This window comes from Mobula birostris, chromosome 6 (assembly GCF_030028105.1).
Source record: "Mobula birostris isolate sMobBir1 chromosome 6, sMobBir1.hap1, whole genome shotgun sequence".
Classification (NCBI taxonomy): Eukaryota; Metazoa; Chordata; class Chondrichthyes; order Myliobatiformes; family Myliobatidae; genus Mobula; species Mobula birostris.
Genome location: NC_092375.1, coordinates 28,833,962 through 28,856,637, shown reverse-complemented (window position 1 = coordinate 28,856,637; position 22,676 = coordinate 28,833,962).

The window sequence follows — 22,676 nt, the reverse complement described above, 5'->3', positions numbered from 1 at the left end:
AAAGGGGAAACTCTTGACTCATGGTGAAAAGCAACACTCACAGCAAGCTGGAGGGCAGCATCAGTGGAAACAATGAGTGGACGTTTCAGGCCAGAACCCTTCGTCAGAACTGAACAAAGAAGGAGGGGGAAGGATTTGAAGAATGCTTGTAGGTTATTTTGTGTTCATGGTGAAAATGTGGAACAAGCTGCCAGTGCAAGTGGAGGATGCGGGTTCGATTTCAACATTTAAATTAAATTTGTCTGGGTACATGGGTGGGCGGTGTACCAAGGGCTATGGTCCAGGTGCAGGTCGATGGTAATAGGAAAATTAATAGTTCAGCACAGACTAGATGGGCTGAAGAACCTGATTCTGTGCTGTAATGTCCTATGGCTATGACTATCTATTTATTGACACACTTGCCTGTAAATCTTTGCTTCAAAATGAAGCGATTATGGAATATGCTGAGGACATAATAAAGCATCATAAAATGCCACTATAACCATGCTCAGAAAGTGAGCTGAACATGAAGATAAGTAGATTGAAATGTCCTAGACTCGAACAAGACCACAGAACATTGTGAAACTTACCACATTCTAAACAGAGCCTCCAGTGAATTTCTGTCATTCGCAGAGACACAGGATGATGCACAGCCTGTGTCTCTGATACTGTAGAGCTGACCACATTGACTTCAACATGCATTGATATGTCCTGAGATCATCATTGGCACCACATAAATGCAAGTTTTTCTTTTGTTTTCTCCTCTGCATGGAAGAGACTAGATCTGATTTCAAACAAAAAAAAAGAGAATGAAGAAAACCTTTCTCTCATCCTTTGTGTTCATCATGACATGATAGAATAGGGTGGTGTGGTAGTGTAGCGGTTAACAGAACACTGTACAGTGCCAGCAATCAGAGTTCAATTCCCACCACTGTCTGTAAAGGATTTTGACATTCTCTGCGTGACCTTGTTTGTTTCATCTGGGTGTTCTAGAGGAACAATCCAAAGGCACACGGATTATGGTTAGTAAATTGTGGGTGTGCTACGATAGTGATAAAAACATGGTGACATTTGCGTCTGGCCCCAGCACATCTTCAGACTGTGCTGGTCATTGACACAAACAACACAATTCACTATGTGTTTCAGTGTACACACGACAAATAAAGCTATTTTTCTTTCCTTTTCTTAGAGAAAGTGCAGTATCCTGCCTCCTCAATGTCAGGAGTTTTCTAACATGCAAGGCACCCTAAATCAAAGACGCAGCAACGTACAAAACAATGAAGGAACTCAGTGGGTCAGGCAGCTTCTATGTTTCAAAGATTTCCAAGGTTTCAAAGGTATTTTGTACATTTCATGTCAGAGAAATGTATACAATATACATCCTGAAATGCTTTTTCTTCTTAGCCATCCACAAAAGCAGAGGAGTGCCCCCAAAGTACAGAAACATAGAAACATAGAAAACCTACAGCACAATACAAGTCCTTCGGCCCACAAAGCTGTGCTGAACATGCCCTTACCTTAGAAATTACCTAGGGTTACCCATAGCCCTCTATTTTTCTGAGGTCCACGTACCTGTCCAGGAGTCTCTTAAAAGACCCTATCATATCCAACTCCACCACCGTCGCTGGCAGCCCACTCCACACACTCACCACACTCTGCATAAAAAACTTACCCCTGACATCTCCTCTGTACCTACTTCCAAGCAACTTAATACTGAGTCCTCTCATACTAGCCATTTCAGCCCTGGGGAAAAAGCCTCTGACTATCCGCACGATCAATGCCTCTCATCATCTTATACACCTCTACCAGTTCACATCAAAGAATGAATGACAGTTAAATGTTAGAACCCCAAAGTCCCCCCCAGCTCCCTCCCTCCCATACGTAAGCAGCAGCGAGCACCAATCCCCACTCTCCCCACCGACAAAAAAAAGCATCAGCACCCGCTTCTGAGCACTCAAGCGTGAGCAAAGCAACAGAAAAGACACAGGCTTGCAGTTACTACAAAGACAACTTGTTCACCCAGTATTTGACATACCACAGGCTCTCTCTCTTACCCTAATAAGGGAGAAAGGGGTGTCTCCCTTTCACAGCGAGAGGGGAGACATAACAAACGGTAAAAGTCCGTTGTATCGCTTTTTCCGAGCTCTGTGCCCAAGGATCTCAGGTCTCTGGGCACACAGCCGTAGATCTTCCGACTCACCCGACGACCCACCAGTCTCCTGCCATGACACCAACCTTCAATCCGCCCGTCTCCAGAGCCACAAGATCTCGGCCCTCCGAAGGCGAGTGAAGGTCTTAGGCCGAGCCCTCGGCTTACCGAACAAGGGCCATTCATGAAATCCCGAGAGCGGGTCCCATTCCTGCAAAGAACCGTGGGTCTTCAAAACAACCCTGAAAGAGAAAAACAGAGATATTAAAGATGGAAATAGAGCTGTATCCAAAGATGCAAGCAAAAGAGTCACCATTAGGCACCATTGATCCTCCTAAGCTTCTCTGTTAGATGCTGGCTGGCCCAATGAATTCCAAGCTCAATGTTCAAAGTACAGTTATTATCAAATTACGTATACTACATACAAACTTGATATTTGTCTCCTTACAGGCAGCCACAAAACAGAGAAACTCAGTAGAATCTATGCCCCAGATTCCAGCATCTACATTGCTGGTGTCTTCAAATAAGTGGCAGCCATTTTGTCAGAAATGGTATAACTGGTTCATTAATACCTTGGGTACTTACTTTCAAGTGCCTGCTTCTATCAAGTTGTAGGGTAAGGTTTATATAATAGTTAAGCTTATGAACTAGTATCCAAGAGGCTGAACCATTAACCCTGAAACATGAGTTTGAGTCCCACTTTAACATCTGGGGAAGTGAAAGTTAATTAGTGGATTAATTAAATCTGTAATTCCCTTTTAAGCAAAGGTGAGCACTAAACTTCAACATTGTTTTAAAGGCACATTTCATAGAACTTTAGAACCGCTGTGCACAGAAAGCATTTCTTCAGCCCATTGTGTCTATTTTGGTTCCTGGTGGGACAGCCCCCAGCCCTGTTCCTCATCTCTTTACCCTTGGTCCTGCAGATTATTCTCTCCCACACAAAGACTGTTGAACAGCCAACTGGTCACTTAAAAGAACAAGGACATCATTCAGATTAGAGATTAGCTGTATTTGTCATATGTGTATCAAAACATCAAAGCATGCAGTGAAATGTGTTGAACCAGCACCGTCCGAGGTTGTGCGGGGCAGCCCGCAAGCGTCAACACATTTCTGATGCCAACGTGGTATGCCCATATCTTACTAATGCTAACCCGTACACCTTTGGAATGTGGAAGGAAACCGGTGCACCTGGAGGAAACTGATTCAGGCATGGGGAGAACGCACAAACTCCTTACAGACAGCGCCAGGAATTGAACCCCGATCACGATCACTGGCTGTGTAAAGCGTTACGTTAGCTGCCATGCTACTGTGCCGCCTCTTTGATTCCCAGTTGATTAATGATTAACTAGTGGGAGAGTCCAGCTCGAATCGTGACGTGGAAGAAGAACTGCGTGAGGTGCGTCCTGTGGCCCTTCGTCTATTTTGCTGAGACGCAGCTGTTAACTGTGCAGCTTAGGACCCTCAATGGATGGATAAAATACCGGAAAACAGGCCGGCTCAGATACTTGCCGTTACCTTATAGGAGGTCCTCATTGCTTGAACCTTCAAGTTCAAGTCTATTGCATAAAGAATCTTAAATGCTGACCACAGCCTGCCCCCACCTAGTACAACGTAACACATTGAACCTTAGGTTACAAAGTAGGTCAAGTATTGTGCCAAGAAAGCTTCTCACCGTAACATATGCGGTGAAAAGCTGATGGAATTCAGTGGGTCTGACAACATCAATCACAGAAGCTAAGTGCCTCCATTGCTTTGTTGCTATGCACCAGTATTTGTTCTGGTACAAATAGTGGAAATAACCTTAATTCTTTTATTACTGTTTATTATTGCTGCTATTTATCGTGAACAAAAAAGGTTAGAGAGATCTTGAAACCAGTTCCCGAGAGAAATCATTTTTTTTCCCCTTAGAGCATGATGCCACACTGATTTTCTCACTTACATGAGGAACAAGCATAAATATTAGGATTATCTGTCAGTCAAAATAGCACCACAATGAATTGCAAACAACTTGACATACCCCAGTATGAATGGCAAGGTCTAATAAAAGAGATTTCTTATAAATGGACTGAAATATCCCTGAAGTTCTGAATTTTTTTTCCAGATTAAGATATTAGCCCATCAAGAATTTAATCTTCTTTACTAGCCTTTCAAAACAAGAGGGGTGGCCAGGAGAAATTCAGATTACACAACTCGCTACAGCTGACAACATCAATGCCAGATGAACTGATGACCACTGGAATGTGGAGCTTGGACAAAATGGGCCACAACAGCCCAATGAATAAAGCTTGCAGAAGTGGAAGGATGGGGCCATGCAGCAAACTACAGCTGAAGCCTTTGCAACAACCACCCAGGTATGTTACCCAAAAGCACGCCTATTTAGCTGTCATGTGTCAAATTTTACATGAGCCAGCTGCGTAACGTGGGTGGCCCCTCATCCAGTCTTATGAAGTTTAGTGACGGACCTTATTGACAGAAACAGCTCGTTTAAATGTGATTTCAGCTCGCCTGTAGTGCAGTTCGCCTCTTTTCTCAAAAAAGAAACAACTTATTATAAACTGTTGGACTCAACTTTATGATCTGTGAACATCAGAAATCACCAGCAGGTCCTTATAAAATCAGGACTCCGAGGTGCAGTAAACACACAACGGCTCCAGCATAAACATAGGAGAGCATGTTGTGGCCTGGGCATTTGGAAATGCTGGAATTACAGAGCTTCTGTAAACATAATGATGATAGGACCTCGTTATCTTTTCTTCCTCAAAGTTTCCCTCCTGGCAGCTGAGCAAACGGAAAAGCTGGGGGAGAAAATCAAATAGCTACAACTGATGGAAATCTGAAAGAAAAACGGAGAGTGCTTGAAATATTTTGCAGGTCAGACAGCATCCGTGGAAGGAGAAACAGAATTAATGTTTTAGTTCTCCAACCTGGTGTGCTACCTCTATTCTCCATTGCGTAGATTGAGTAGATGGAGGAATCTTAACCATGGAAGCCTGTGAAGGACAACGCCTATAATTGTTCAGAGATCAAGCTGGGGCAACTATGCTGGGAACATGCCAGTAAGTAGGGCAGTAAACCATGGAAAATGTTACAGCTGGAATTGGCTTGAGTAGCCAATGTTAAAACCCTATGAGATTTGACCCAGAAACAGCTACGTTCTCTCCTAATCAGAATCAAAATCAGAATCAGAAGCAGATTTGTTATCACTGACGTAGGTTGTGAAATGTGTTGTTTTGTGACAGCATCACAGAAATCTGATGGCTGAGGGGAAGAAGCTGTTCCAAAGGCATTGAGTGTGAGTCTTCAGGCTCCTATACCTCCTCCTCAATGGTAATGAGACAGGGACATATCCTGGATGGTGAGCGATGGATGCCACCTTCTTGAAGTACCGCCTTTTGAAGATATCCTCGATTGTAAGGGAAGGTTGTGCCCATTATCCAGCTGTCTGAGACTACAACTCTCTTGAAATTCTGCATATTGGAACCGCCATCTCCTTGATATTAATCAATAATCCAATCAAGCGGAATACTGTCCACCATATATCTGCGGAATTTTTTTTAGAGTCTTTGGTGACATACCAAATCTCCTCAAACACCCAATGAAGTTTCAAAGGGTCCTGGGGCACTCAGCAATCAGGAGTAAATTTCAAGTGGCTACTGAAATCTGAGAAGAAGAACTTTCTTATATACCAGTAGGCTCCTCGAGAACACAGGGCTCTCCCAGCCTCCTATCAGTCTGGGAGTAGGTGAATTGGGCGTGCGGGTAAAAAGTAGGGTGACTGATAGGAGTAACTAAAGTTGGAGATGTGACTGTGGCTCCATCTGTGTGTGTATCCTTAGCATGTTGGGCAGAGTTTATTCAACAATGGTCCCAACATCCTCACAACTGGGACAAGAGCCCTCTTGATAGCTGATATACAGTGACCACCCAGTGTTATAAGCACTCACCCACAAGGATCTTAAGGTCTTCAGAAATGGAGCAAATGCAAACCATCCACCATCTAAAGGATGTCCTAAAGAAGCGACACCTGCAAGGAGGTGTTCAGTATTCACATATTTACCTGTTTAAACACACCTCCCTCTTCGTCACACTCACTCACCTAATCATCGACAACCATCATGAGGAGGTTAAAGCTCCCCCTTGAGCAGTATAAGGGAAACAATACAATCAAATAATATAGTCCCTGCGAAGAGTAGCAAAATCAGCCCACCACAACAGTTTGTCTGGGCAACCTGAACTAATCCCCAATCTAGCAAATTCCACAAGTGCAATGACTCCTGGATTTAGGTTTGCCATTTGTCTGAACTCAGAATATCTCAAAGTCTTATAATTCAATCAAAAACTGTGACAATGTTGCTGTGGGATTAGTACAACTCACATTGTCACTGCTCATTGTGTTCCTGAGATTCACTTGCTGAATAACCACTAACTCTATTTTTCAATACTGCCTCCATGCAAAATTTACCTGCTAACTTTTCCTTGGCCATTGCTTCCCATGTCTCTTTATAAATAACCTCATCACCTCTCCTCATATGTGACATTCTTCAACCCTTTGTGTTTATAAGCCACAACTTCCTTCGATCGAAAACAACAACTATTTCTCTGCAAAGATACTGCCTGACCTGTTGAGTTCCTCCAGTATCTTGTGTTCATTGCTCAACGTCCTCTCCATTTTGTATCTTATCCTGGAACATGTTGCCACCTCCCAGATCAATGTCCTTCTTTCCTTCTGTTCCTCATGTGTGGACAGATTTCTTCTCATGTCACTAAAGTAAAAACATTCAAACCAAAACCATTCACTGTGACTAGGTAGATCTTTCTCTTCATGGTATGACCAGTTACAGTGCCTGTTGGATGCTGAATTCCAATGAGATACTCCCACCTCTATGAAAGCTGGCAGACAATTTTGTCAAATGGCTTCTTCACTCATTACACAGACTGTTTACTTTGTCAGCTATATGCTGAGGATCACTGACATCAACTGTAGAAAAGGCATCAGTTCCTCACAACCTGCATTAATGGCATGCAGTCCTTCCCTAAACTCCCTCTTTATCTCCTTTAAGGTCTTACATCAGGGACTGCTAATCTGGGCTCCACGGACCTCTCAGTTAATGGTAGGGATCCATGGCATAAAAAGAATGCTTGGGAACATATAATTCACTTTGTTAACTCAGCTTTTTCTCACACCTCCTGGTTTCTTCATCGTTTCAGTGCCATTCCTTTATCCAAATGCATTTTGCATTCTGTTCCAAAGAAGTAGGCTGCTGCATCAATGCAGCTTAATGTAGATTTTGAAAAGTTCAGACATCAGTCTTCTGCCAATGTTAATAATGGGGACAAGGAGATGGCAGATGAACTAAATGGGTATTTTGCATCAGAATTCACTGTGGAAGACAACAGCAGTGTGCCAGATGTTGAAGGGTGTGAGGGAAGAGAAGTGAGTGCAGTTACTATTAAAAGGGAGAAGGTCCTCAAAAAGCTGAAAGACCGAAGGGTATATAAGTCACCCAGACCAGATGAACTGCACCCTAGAGTTCTGAAAGAGGTAGCAGTAGAGATTGTGGAGGCATTAGTAATGATCTTTCAAAAATCATTGGACTCTGGCATGGTACCATTGGGCTGGAAAATTGCACATGCCACTTCACACTTCAAGAAAGGAGGAAAGCAGCGGAAAGAAAGTTATAGACCAGTTAGTCTGACCTCAGTAGTTGGGAAGATGTTGGAGTCAATTTTTAAAGATGAGGTGATGGACTACTTGGTGACACAGGACAAGATAGGACAAAATCAGCATGGTTTCCTTAAGGGAAAATCTTGCCTGATGAACCTGTTGGAATTCTTTGAGGAGATTACAAGTAGGATAGATAAAGGGGATGCAGTGGATGTTGAATATTTGGACTTTCAGAAGGCCTTTGACAAAGTGCCAAACATGAGGCTGCTTATCAAGTTAAAAGCCCACGTTATTTCAGGAAAGTTACTGGCATGGTTAGAGCATTGGCTAATTGGTAGGAGGCATCAAGTGGGAATAAAAGTATCCTTTTCTGGTTGGCTGCTAGTGACTGGTGGTGTTCCATGGGGGTCAGTGTAGGGACCACTTTTTTTTCTGCTGTATATCTATGATTTAGATAATGGAATAGATGGTTTTGTTGCTAAGTTTGCAGATGATGTGAAGAATGGTGGAGGGGCAGGTTGTGTTGAGGAAACAGGTAGGATGTAGAAGGATTTAGACAGATTAGGAGAATGGGCAAGAAAGTGGCAAATGAAAGACAATGTTGGAAAGTGCATGGTCATGCACTTAGGTAATAGAAATAAATGTGCAGACTATTTTCTAAATGGGGAGAAAATCCAAAGTTCTGAGATGCAAACGGACTTTGGAGTCTTTGTGCAGAACACCCTTAAGGTTAACTTGCAGGTTGAGTCGGTGATGAGGAAGGCAAATGCAGTGTTAAGCATTCATTTCAAGAGGTCTAGAATACAAGAGAACAGATGTGATGCTGAGGCTTTATAAGGCACAGATGAGGCCTCTCCTTGAGTATTGTGAACAGTTTTGGACTCCTCATCTAATAAAAGTTGTGCTCGCATTGGAGAGCGTTCAGAGGAGGTTCACAAAGATGATTCCAGGAATGAAACGTTTGATAGCTCTGGGTTTGTACTCACTGAAATTTAGAAGGATGTTGGGGGTTCGGAGGAAGAACTCATTGAATCCTTTCAAATATTGAAAAGCCTAGACAGAGTAAATGTGCAAAGGATATAAGGCATAGTGGTGGAGTCCAGGACAAGAAGGCACAGCCTCAGGAGAGAGGGGCATCCATTTAAAACAGAGATTCAGAGAAATCTTGATTGGACATGGCATCAAAAGTTATGGGGAGAAGGCTGGGGAGTGGGGTTGAGGAGGCGGAAAAGGGATCAGCCATGATTGAATGACAGAGCAGACTCGATGGGCCAAATGACCTAATTCTTGCGGTCTTGTGGTTATCGGCCATTCTTTATTCAGGAGAAATAAATGCAATCCCATTTTCTCTTGAGATATCTGGACCTCATGTAAAGATATCATATTTATCATTCTGGACAGGATGCAGTGCCCACAGAGATTTTTAAATGTATGTATGATTCTTTTTTAGTGTCCAGTTAAACATCAAGCAAATTTGGCAAAGCGTGCTACAGTTGTTTGTGAAAGCAAGCAAAAAATAGCCCTTTTATATAGCCCAGCTGATGCTCATATATCACGATGAGCTTCATATATTACAAGTAAAGCAGCTTTTGGTGACTGGTGCCTGGTTCTGCTTTCACTGAGTGCCACCTTGTGGTTCCATGTACTAGTTCACAGTAAATTACAGGTACATGAGATTCTGCAGATGTTGGAAATATTGAGCAAAATGCTGGAGGAACTCAGCACGTTAGGCAACATCAATGGAGGGGAATATTCTATAGACTGAGTCCTGAGGAAAGGTCTCAGCCCAAAATGTCAGCTGCCTATTTCACACCAGAGATGTTGCCTGATTTAAAAGTTGCTGGTGAACGCAGCAGGCCAGGCAGCATCTCTAGGAAGAGGTACAGTCGACGTTTCGTGCCGAGACCTTTCGTCAGGACTAACTGAAAGAAGAGCTAGTAAGAGATTTGAAAGGGGGAGGGGGGGGGAGAGATCCGAAATGATAGGAGAAGACAGGAGAGGGAGGGATGGAGCCAAGAGCTGGAAAGTTGATTGGCTAAAGGGATATGAGCGGATTCCCCTTGATCCTCTCCCCCCCCCTCCCACTTTCAAATCTCTTACTAGCTCTTCTTTCAGTTAGTCCTGACGAAGGGTCTCGGCCTGAAACGTTGACTGTACATCTTCCTAGAGATGCTGCCTGGCCTGCTGCGTTCACCAGCAACTTTTAAGTGCGTTGCTTGAAATTCCAGCATCTGCAGATTTCCTCGTGTTTCATGTTGCCTGATTTGCTGAGTTCCTCTTCTCATAGATCCTAGTAAGTTCATTTTGCGGAACTTGTCCCGAGCCATTGACTGTGCTTGTCTTTTTAGTGGTGTTCTGTGGAGACAATTTCCTCAGTACTGGTCAGCCCATCTCCTACTTTCCTGACTGCACAGCAACACAGACATCAGAGATGAGCTAGATTCATACCTGTCGCGATGAGCTTAAAACTCTCCCTTCGCGCCATTAAGTCCAGCAGCAGAAGATAGGTGTGCGAATGTGCAAAGCTTCTTTGCCCAGTGCCTCAGTTTTACAGCAAGGCTGTATGAACAGCAAGCCTGGGAAAACTTGGTGATGTTCATATGTGCATGTAAATATGCACACGTGTACATCCTAAAATGCACACCACACATATTCACACATGCCTATTTGCATAGAAACCTAAAAATAGGTATATGTGCGCACACATTAATACATATCTACACATACACATATACCCAGGTATTCATGCCTGTGCCCACAGATTTATGTACCATTGCATGAGTCTAGTTAAAAATGCTTATACACATACAGCTGCAAATGGATATGTTCACAGGCGCACACACACACACACACACACACACACACACCCACACACACACACACATTTCTAAAAGGAGCCATTGAATATTGGGCAGGAGCAAGCCAATTTTTACCTTCCTAATTCCCTCTGCAGAAACCCATTAAACCATTCTGCCATCAAGTCAGCAGTGAGTTGTTGACTGATGTTTGCACACTCAAATCATGTGCCAATGAAGTAGTCCAGAAGCCAGACAACATTCAAGCATCATCTGGTAAATGACAAATCACAATCACACCACTAAAAAGTGCCATGATCATCTCAGGGAAAGGGACACTTAATGGTATTACTATGGTCAAATCTTCAACAATGAGTATCTTGGAAGTGAGGAGAAATTCATTTAAACTTGCTGCATAAATAAAATGAGTATAAGGGCACATCAGAGACGGTATATCTCTCAATCAGTGACTTACCTCTTGATACAATTCCACAGTTTGAAAGACACAAGTCAGGAGTAAGATGAAACCTGTCAAAGTGAGTGCAGTTCCAATGATACTCACTCCATTCTGACTTGGAAATATATCATTGTTCATTCATAGTTACTGGGTCTAAATCTTGGAATTCCCTACACATAGCATGGGAGAAACACCTTGCGGTCTGGCCTGCTAAGTATTTCCTGCACTTACCAGTTTTTAGAAAAATCAGTGAATTTGTTTCACCAGATGGGAAGAAGGCTTAATGTGCTCTGAGCTCATCTATCATCCAAGTACAGGTGAAGATTGTCGCTGTGTGAATGAAGTCACTGGAGTGAAGTAGCGTCTTTATTCTACAGAACAAAATACAGCCAGCATTATATGGAGACCCTTCTGGTTTGAAAACAGTCTGCCTGGCCCAACACTGCCCAACATTTTATATGCTAAAGATCAAAGAAAATTCAGGACAATTCAAACAAAACCATTTTACAATGCCTTCTTGAACTACACATACAACAGCTCAAAATGTCTGGATCTTCCCACCACCGCACTCAAGATAACTGATAATTACTGCTGCATCCATGCAATCGGTTGTTGATTGGATTCATGCATATGTAGACAATCAGTTCAGTGCCTGTTTCCTGGTCTGCATGGTCTGCATTTTAAATTTTATCTTCAAAGCTTATTCGGATCTGACGGCTAGTGACCAAAGTCAGTTAATTGCTACATGAGCTAACCCCAAGTATTGCTCTAACAGTCACTCCACTTGGCACTCCTGCACAAAAACAAATGTGTACCAAGAAAGGCCAACCTTAAGGATGATCTACTCAAATAGGGCAGCAAAAATGTCCTGCCTCAGAATTTCCCCCCTCCCCCAATTACTTTATGTGCATCTATATCTATCCTATTGTCTCTAATCACTACTTACAAAATGTTAATTCCCCTGCTGGTTGATTGCAGCTTAATCACATTCCTCATCTTCATCCCTTCATTCTCTGGGTGCTAACTCTCTCTTTCCAGGTATACCAGCAAGGTGTGTGCACCAGGATCACAGGGCCTCTCATCAATGTACAGGAAGGGTTTGGTGTGGTCCACATTTAAATGACTGCAAGGACCCCTCCCTGGTGGCACCCCTTTTCAAACTGTCCAGTCGTTCGCTGGCCCAACTTCTGAAGGGGTCCAACTTCCCATTCAGGCTTGAGGTGTCTGCCTTCAGATGATGAGTGCAATTTTCCTCAGTCTGTCATGCCATCAAAGTTGTGGAACCTGATATCTCAGCTCTAACTTAAAGCCCTCCCTATCTATTTTACCCAATACCTTTTCTAATCTATGCTGTTTGACTAATCATCTACCTTCAGCAACCAGCCTTCATTACAGAGTACCTTTGCCATTACACTTCAGCATGCATTCACAGGTTTCTGTCATGCTCTCGGTGTCTTCTGCCTTTGCGTTTGCTGTGGGTGTGTTTCCTGTTGATGTACGCCTGAGACCCAACCGTAAAAATTTCCCTTGCTTCCCCTTCCAGAGGGGTTTCCTTCACACCAATATCTTCCTCCTGCTCTATTTCCATGTGGCACTCGTGTGCTTCCCCTTCCGTTAGGATGGTGCTTGCGGGATTCGCTCCAGTGTCCCTAACTATCATTACTGACTTGTCCTTGGGGATGAGAGCTGCCTCCCGAGCTGCCCGTCTGCTGTCGGTGACTGTTCTGAGCCTCCCTGTATTGAGGAGCTCTGTAATGGTATGGTGTGTGTGTGTAGTATGAGTTGTGCCACCACTACTGCTCGTTCGCTTACTCGCACTGCCCATGCAGCATAGTCTAAAGCTGTCATGCACCGGGGGGAGTCCTGCTGCAACGGGTGTCTGTTTCATTGAATAATGAGATACTGGCCTTCTTGTGTCCCCATGGTCCTACACCACGACTGTATTGTAATAGTATAGTATAGTATAGTAATACTTCATTGATCCCGGGGGAAATTGGTTTTCGTTACAGTTGCACCATAAATAATAAATAGTAGTAGAACCATAAATAGTTAAATAGTAATATGTAAATTATGAAATAAGTCCAGGACCAGCCTATCGGCTCAGGGTGTCTGACCCTCCAAGGGAGGAGTTGTAAAGTTTGATGACCACAGGCAGGAATGACTTCCTATGACGCTCTGTGCTGCATCTCGGTGGAATGAGTCTCTGGCTGAATGTACTCCTGTGCCCACCCAGTACACTATGTAGTGGATGGGAGACATTGACCAAGATGGCATGCAACTTAGACAGCATCCTCTTTTCAGACACCACAGTCAGAGAGTCCGGTTCCATCCCCACAACATCACTGGCCTTACAAATGAGTTTGTTGATTCTGTTGGTGCCTGCTACCCTCAGCCTGCTGCCCCAGCACACAACAGCAAACATGATAGCACTGGCCACCACAGACTCGTAGAACATCCTCAGTTTAGTCTGGCAGATGTTAAAGGACCTCAGTCTCCTCAGGAAATAGAGACGGCTCTGACCCTTCTTGTAGACAGCCTCAGTGTTCTTAGACCAGTCCAGTTTATTGTCAATTCATATCCCCAGGTATTTGTAATCCTCCACCATGTCCACACTGACCCTCTGGATGGAAACAGGGGTCACCGGTACCTTAGCTCTCCTCAGGTCTACCACCAGCTCCTTAGTCTTTTTCACATTAAGCTGCAGATAATTCTGCTCACACCATGTGACAAAGTTTCCTACCGTAGCCCTGTACTCAACCTCATCTCCCTTGCTGATGCATCCAACTATGGCAGAGTCATCCGAAAACTTCTGGAGATGACAAGACTCTGTGCAGTAGTTGAAGTCCAGGGTGTAAATGGTGAAGAGAAAGGGAGACAAGACAGTCCCCTGTGGAGCCCCAGTGCTGCTGATCACTCTGTCGGACACACAGTGTTGCAAGCACACGTACCATGGTCTGCCAGTCAGGTAATCAAGAATCTATGATACCAGGGAAGCATCCACCTGCATCGCTGTCAGCTTCTCCCCCAGCAGAGCAGGGCGGATGGTGTTGAACGCACTGGAGAAGTCAAAAAACATGACCCTCACAGTGCTCGCTGGCTTGTCCAGGTGGGCGTAGACACGGTTCAGCAGGTAGACAATGGCATCCTCAACTCCTAGTCGGGGCTGGTAGGCAAACTGGAGGGGATCTAAGTGTGGCCTGACCATAGGCCGGAGCAGCTCCAGAACAAGTCTCTCCAGGGTCTTCATGATGTGGGAGGTGAATGCCACCGGTCTGTAGCCATTGAGGCCGCTGGGGCGCGGCGTCTTCGGCACAGGGACAAGGCAGGACGTCTTCCACAGTACAGGAACCCTCCGGAGCCTCAGGCTCAGGTTGAATACATGGCGAAGTACTCCACATAGCTGAGGGGCACAGGCTTTGTGCACCCTGGTACTGACACCATCCAGTCCTGCAGCCTTGCTTGGGTTGAGACCTGTCTTCTCACCTGTTCAGCCATGAAGCCCACCGTAGTGGTTTTGTGTGGGGGAGGGGTATAGTCATGAGAGCAGGGTGGGGGACTGTGAAGAGGGGTAGGAGGGGAGAGTGGAATATGTGTTGGTTGGGGGCCGACAACAGATGGCTCATGTGGGGGATGGACAGGGGTCACAATGTCAAATCTGTTAAAGAACAGGTTAAGTTCGTTGGCCCTGTCCACACTGCCTTCAGCTCCTCTGTTGCTAGTTTGCCGGAACCCAGTGATGGTCCTCATCCCCCTCCAGACCTCTCTCATGTTGTTCTGCTGGAGTTTCCACTCAAGCTTCCTCCTGTACCTGTCTTTAGCCTCCCTGATCCTGGCTTCCAGGTCCCTCTGTATTGCCCTCAGCTCCTCCCTGTTTCCATCTCTAAACGCCCTCTTTTTAGCATTCAGGATGTCCTTAATCCATTCCTCATTGTTGCAGTATAGGCGAACAGGGTGAACCGCATCCGGAAATCCTAGTACGGGTTGAGAGACCAGGGATTTTTTTTGATATCTGTAAAAGCCTCATCTGGCCTCCAGCTTACTTCCTCCAGAGGGGACTTCCCTCGTTTAATCAAGGCCTGCATCGGGGCCAATAGTGCTGAGAACCCTGGGGACTGTATGGTTTGCTTTCCTACCTGAGCCTTGTGCGAATTGATTTTAAACCTCTCGTCTCGCAGTATCTCTAAAACACCGGCTCTCACCCCTAAGTGAACTGCATCATCTTCCAAAGCAATTAGTAGATCATCTGCATATTGTAAGATGGTGAACCAGTAGAGAATTAGATTGAGATTTTCCAAAGTCTGTGCCTTGACCTTATGAATAATGGCTATGGTGGATCCCTGGGGGTGTCTGCTACCCATTTAGAGTGAAGGGAATTCAGACTTCGGACTCAGGTGCCAAGTGGAGCCCTCAAAATCCATTAGTGAACTCCAGGACTGAAAAAACTTCACGTTATGGAGACAGGCCATTCATGATTGTTGTAGGGTTTGCCACAATGGGATACAATTTTCGATGTGGTCTTATTAAGGGTAGTATAGACTATAGTTAACCAATATGATCCATTGGGCTTCTGTACTGGCCATATAGGCAAGTTAGTAGTGGGTGCAGTCTCTAAGAGTATCCCCTTGTGTTTTAGTTCCTTCACTATGCCCTGAACAGCTGTCAGTGCATCAGTTTTTATAGGATACTGCTTACGGGGTTTATGCAGGCTCTCCTCTGCTATAACTGGGTTTATCTTTATTCATCCTCAGTCTTGCTTGTCTCTAGCCCACACATCTGGGAACTGCTGACGAAGTAACCCACAAGCACCATCCTAGCTCCAGTCCTTGATGATCGGGGCAGCTGCAGCTATGCTGGCTAGGTTGTGTATACAATTGATTGTACATGTCCGCTGCCCCTTACTTGTCCATATTATTACTCCTTTCCCTGAATCTATAACAGCTCCTGCTTCTGTTAGGATGTCTTTTCCAAGGATAGTACCCTCATTATTTGACAGACCCAGAAATACACTGGAAGCTGCACTCCGCTGATTTCAAATGTTTTGACTCACTCCTCTCTGCTTTCACTGTTTTCCCTCCTACACCCATAATATAAATAGCCTGTCTGGTTGTTGGCAAGTATAGGTCAGTTATTGATACCGATGCCCCTGTGTCCACTAACATATCGTATTGCCAGCCCCCTGTTGTGTACATCCACGGATCACCAATGCTGGTAGTGGGGGGCTGTCACCAGCTATTTTTCCGAGCTAGAAGCTGTCTTCACCAGCTCTATGATAGGCAGTCAGACTGGACAGACCGGACACTGATGGGGTGAGAGATGCAGTGACTTTTGCCTTTTTTTTTTCCCCTTTTTTGGTCACTGCCTCCACCCACATCCAAATAAGCCATAGCTGTGGCATATTAACTCCTTTACTGTTTTACACGTGGTCTGGCAGTCCGTTGCTAGGTGACCTGGTTGCTGGCACACAAAACAAACCCTCTGTGATGTCACAGCAGCTACATCCACTGTAGACACTTTACGACTTCTCTTGCACTCTCTTTATTCTATTTCACTGGCCCACAAAACTATCGCAGAATAGGTCAACTCCACCACTATCCCTAGATCTAAAACTTCCTGATGGGCTGAGCTCAGGCCTTCATTTATCATTTTCAGGAAGTCTGGGTCATCCCTCCCTGGAATATCCAACCCTCAATACTCCTCAAATGCTCAATAATTATGTTCTGCATTATCCATGGCTGGCTCGTCAGCTCCTAGAATCACGGCCATTATTATTCCCCAGTTACTCTCAGCTTCCCCAATCACTGCCTCATTTTCCCTTTAAAACAGCAATATCTTTGTTCTCGTTGGCATTCCTAGAAGTTTCCCATGTACCATCCCACACACCGTGGGCCATCTTGTCCCACATATTCCTCGGCCACTTTGCTTTTACCAACACGTGTATATGTTTAAGGTGCATCTGGTGAATTTCAACCATTTCCTTGAGCTTGTGCCAGAATTTTGAATTCCCACATACGAATCTGCAGAATTTCTTGTGTCCATGTACAGATGTAGCCTTCAGTGTTATAAGTTAATAAACGCAGAAAGCACTTAGTACACCATGTTTTTATGCACATGTCAAAGCGTTCATATTATATCATCAAAGCTTACATTAGAGCACAGGAATGTGTGTTAAGTTCTTAGGGAATATACAGTATTTTGTCCAAATACGACTAACTTATTTTCTTCATTTTCCTTATTGTAATCAGGATCAGATTAGATGTTGTCACTTGCAGGGCAAAACACGTTTACAAATTTCTAATAAAATGGTCTTGTTTCAAGGTCAAGTTCAAGTTTCGTTGTCAATTAACCATGCACATGTATACAGCTAAATGAAGTCGTGTTCCTCTGGGGACAAGATGCAAAATACAGTCACACAGCACACAGCATAGGTAGTAATGATAGCATATACAGTCATAAAAATAATATTAGCACAAGTCTTTAAGTGGCACGGTTGTGCATGGGATGTTGTCCTGGAGCCACATTTCTGCAAGAACAAGTTCCTCATCTTGTGCTGTCAGCTGCAGACAAAAGTAATCCAGCTTATCTTCCAGGGTGTGAATGCTAGAGTAGCACTGACAGGAGAGCCAGCCTGTAGAGGCCAGCCCCAACCCACCCAAGGCTTCAGTGCCCCTGCCACACCTCTGTTCTCTCCCACACCACCTCCAGTGCCTCCTCCCTGGGTGGCTGTTATGGGCAATTCTGCAGTAGGAGGGCCTGGTCTGTAGAACTGAGGCCAGTCGTTTCCCCCGCCATTGGTCTCGCCAATGAACCATTGAACACACCTTGCAGTATTTTAGATTACCAATGTTCAGTATGGTCTTTCAATAACAAGAAAATTGTTTAAGGCACACACTTACACAATTTGTTGGACCCTTAGAGGCTGTTGCAACCAAGTGTGCCTGCAACTGGAACGTATTTAGCTTCTTAAGCCTAGCTAAAAGATACCTCATATCATAAGCTCAGCTGAAAGCTTTAGAATGAAGAACAGACCAGAACTTGAAGGCCTGAAGTTATCTGACCTCACTGTTGACCTGTGAGTTGAATTTGACTCTTTTTTCAGATCTGTTTCTGTGGCGTGTTGACCAATATTTCCTGTCCAAAATAGCAAACCTCTAGGTGGTAATGCTTTCTCTGATATACGTGCTGACATCTGTCTGGGGAAGTTAAAGGTGGGCCATAACCAGCCTTGCCCATGCAGCAACTGAATAAATGTTGCCAGCTAGGTCATGTACCAGGCTGAGCCAGTTGTTCAACCTGTCAAGAACTTTGAAAGCACCTAAATATCCCCAACCAGAAGCAAGTGAAAACATTCAAAATTTCCTAAATATCAGAGAAAAATTAGAACTAATTAAAACATTTTTAAATTTTTAAAATTGTTCTGAACAACAAAAACATCTAAACAAACTCTATTGATTCAACTATTTCATGCGAAGCTGTTCCGGTGTCCTCCAGTGCAGGTCCAACCGGCAGGTTCCTACGTATAGTATTGAGAAACTCAAGAAACTTTGAGCTCCACAACTAAATTCAATGATGACTCCAGTATCAGCAAGGATAGGAAATCACCAGATTACCCATCTGTAGGAACCCTGAGCTTGATAGAACTTGAATGGAAATATGTTGGCAATTCCCAGCAAGCTCCAACACTTTGGTTGACTGTATTGCGTGGAAAGAAACCGCTGACTCCTTCATATGCTGTTTGTGGGATCTTGCAGCACACAAATTACCAATAGATGCTATTACATTTCATTGACCAAGAATTGCTCTTGGCATTATGAAGACATACGGGTTGTTAGTTAGATGGAAATTCAAGGGCAGAATGGTGGCACTGTAGTTAGTCCTTCTGACTCCGTTCCCCATTTCCCCCCCAACATCCTCAAATCACGCTGGCAAGTAGCTACTGCAAATTATTAAAACGGGAACGGGAACGTGGGAGAGAATAAATTGCAAGACCATGAGGGAATAAAATGAGCGGGAATGGGATTGTTGGGTTTGCGCTGTTGAGAATCAGCAAAGACTTGAAGAATCTAATGCCCTCCTTTTGAGTCATAATGTCACAGAGACAAAAAACACATTAAAGTAAAAGTGATTGATAACCTGAAACTCTTGGTTGAGAATAACAGAAAACCATAGTAACAAAAAAAACTTTCCTTTTAGCAAGATTGAGAGTAAGTTATATTCCTTCCTTCTCTTTCTTTAACTCTGCCATGGACAGTCCCAAGCCAGGCTGCGAAAAGAAGGCACTGGTAACCCCATTCCATATAAACCTAGTGTTACAGAAACACCAAAGAAGTTCCAAAGATCTTATTCCTGAGAGACCAAGAAGATGGGCTACACCTGGGGACAACTTGAAAGATTTGCTCAAGACAGAGGACACTGGTGAGGGTTGCTGCAGCCTATGCCATAGTTGGGGTGATGGTCCAGTAAGTAAGTTCCCTTTCTTTTGATATTTGGCTTTTCAAGACCTGTTCTCAGTTTCAACCATTCTTAAGCCAAGTATTTCAAGGTAAAACCTCATCTATTCCCCTACAAGGTAAAGTTCTATCTACTGTATTCTCTCACAACAGCATACAGATAAGAATGCAGCAATACATCAGCATAACAGTATCCATATTCCCCACATTAATCATTTAATAACAAATCAGAATCATATAAAATTGGAGGAAATGCAAGCAGCTGGAGGTCAGGCAGAATTTGTGGAAGCAAAAGGTTAGGCAGTGTTTTGGAACAAGACCCTGAATCAGGTCTGAATCAGACATCATACAAAGCACCACACCTACATCATACAATCATGGATTCTACTTATTTATTTACTTGTTTGTTTGTTTATGTATTTATTTATTGGGATACAGTGTGGAATAGGTCCTAAACACAAAATAATCTGCAGATGCTGTTGTCAAAGGATCAATCACAATGCGCTGGACGAACTCAGCAGGTCAGTCAGCATCAGTTGAAAAGATTAGTCGACGTTTCGGGCCGAAACCCTTCGTCAGGACTGAAGGAAGAATTTTGGGGAGGGTTTGAAGAATGCTGGTAGTTGAAAAAAACAGTAATTTTAAATACAAAGGGGTGGGGGAGGGGAAGCAGGGAGGTGATTGGCAGGAGAACAATGCGAAGTAGTAGAAGGAGGCGGAACTATGAGGGAGGTGATGTGAAATAGGGATAGAGGAAGGTCGGGGAGGGAATTATCGGAAGTTGGAGAATTCTAAGTTCATACCAAGGGGCTGGAGACTACCTAGATGGTATATGAGGTGTTGCTCCTCCAACCTGAGTTTAGCCGCATCATGGCAGTAGAGGAGGCCATGTATGGACATACCTGAATGGGAATGGGAAGCAGAGTTGAAGTGGGCGGCTACCGGGAGATCCTGTCAGTTGTGGTGGACGGAGTGGAGGTGCTCGACGAAGTGGTCCCCCAATCTGCGTTGGGTTTCACCGATGTAGAGGAGGCCGGGAGCACTGGATGCAATAGATGACCCCAACAGATTCGCAAGTGAAGTGTTGCCTCACCTGGAAGGACTGCTTGGGGCCCTGAATGGTGGCAAGAGAGGAGGTGTAGGGACAGGTGTAGCACTTACGCTTACAGGGATAAGTGCCGGGTGGGAGATCCGTGGGGATGGATGTGCGGATAAGTGAGTCGCGGAGGGATCGATCCCTGCGGAAAGCGGAGAGGGGTGGAGAGAGAAAGATGTGCTTAGTGGTGGGGTCCTGTTGAAGGTGGCGGAAGTTGCAGAGGATAATGTGCTGGATCTGGAGGCTGGCGGGGTGGTAGGTGAGGACAAGGGGAGCTCTGTCCCTGTTGTGGTGGCGGGAGGATGGGGTGAGGGCCGAAGTGCGGGAAATGAAGGAGATGCAGGTGAGTGCATCATTGATCACCGTAGAAGGGAAACCACGACCCTTAAAGAAAGAGGACATTTGAGATGTCCTGGAACGGAAAGCCTCATGCTGGGAGCAGATGCGGCAGAGCCGGAGGAACTGGGAATAGGGAATGGCATTTTTGCATGTGGCGGAGTGGGAAGAGGTATAGTCGAGGTAGTTATGAGAGTCAGTGGGCTTGTAGAAGATGTCAGTGGACAGTCTGTCTCCAGAGATGGAGACCGAGAGATCGAGAAAGGGGAGAGAAGTGTCAGAGATAGACCAAGTGAATTTGAGGGCTGGGTGGAAGTTTGAAGTAAAGTCGATGAAATTGACAAGCTCAGAATGGGTGCAGGAAGCAGCACCAATGTAGTTGTTGATGTATCGAAGGGAAAGTTGGGGAGCAGTACCAGAATAGATTTGGAGCACAGACTGTTCCACATAACCAACGAAAAGGCAGGCATAGCTGGGTCCCATGCGAGTTCCCATAGCTACACTCTTAGTCTAAAGAAAGTGGGAAGAGCCAAAAGAGAAGTTATTAAGTGTGAGAACCAGTTCCGCCAACCGGAGGAGGGTAGTGGTGGTGGGGAACTGGTGAGGTCTATTATCCAGGAAGTAGCGGAGGGCTTTGAGGCCTTCTTGATGGGGAATGGAGGTGTATAAGGATTGGACATCCAAATAGGTCATTGGACATCCATCAATAGGTCCTGCCAGCCCTTTAAGCTGCACCACACAGCAATCCCCCAATTTAACCCTAGCCTCATCACAGAACAATTTACAATGACCAATTGACCTACCAACTGGTACTGGAACTTTCCAGCTAGCCAATGTTCCTCCTTTCAGTCACAAGAAAAGCTGCAAATCTGCACCAGAAGTTTATCTAAAGATTTCTCCCAAGTGTGTATATGTACTGTAAGCCTGCTCTAATCATTCCTTCCCGTAGATCAGAGTTCACTTACTCATTTTCTCCAAAGTCTTCCATCACTTCCTTGGTTGAATATTGATATTCTCCATTGTATATTTTCATTAATAGGCGAAGACATTCTGGAGTGGCTTATTCTACCTTTTTTTAATCCCTCGTTATAAGGAACCTCAACCTTGTCAGACTAATACCAGTCAGAATTTGGATCAAGCAACAGGTGGAAGTAGCATTTCCAATGCAAAATCAACCTCCTGGTCAGATATAAAATGTAGTAAGAGAACTTGCCTTAATTGATATATGAATTGCCAGTGGTATTCTATGGTTAACATGGACATACTGGAGCAAAGGGCTTGTGTCTGTGGTACAAAATAAACTGCTGGAGGAACTCAACTGGTCAAGCTGTACCTACGGAGGGAAAGGGAGATGTGCCAAGACCTTTCATCTGGACTGAAAGGTAGAAAGAATATTTGTAAAGATAAATAGGTGAAGGGAAGGACTGGAGTAATAACTGGCAAGCAATGCAAGGACCCCCATCATCCAAGTTATGCTCTCTTCTCACGACTATCATCGGTCAGGAGCTCCTACACCATCAGGTTCAGGAACAATTATTACTCTACAGCCATCAGGCTCCTGAACCAACGTGGACAACTTCACTCACTTCAATACTGAACTGAGTCCACAACCTACAGACCCACTTTCAAGAACTCCACAACTCATGGACTCATAATTAGTTATTTACTTGTTTATAACTTGCATAATTTGTTTTTTTTTTTGGCACATTGGCTGCTTGTCAGTCTTTGTTTATGTATAGCTTTTCATAA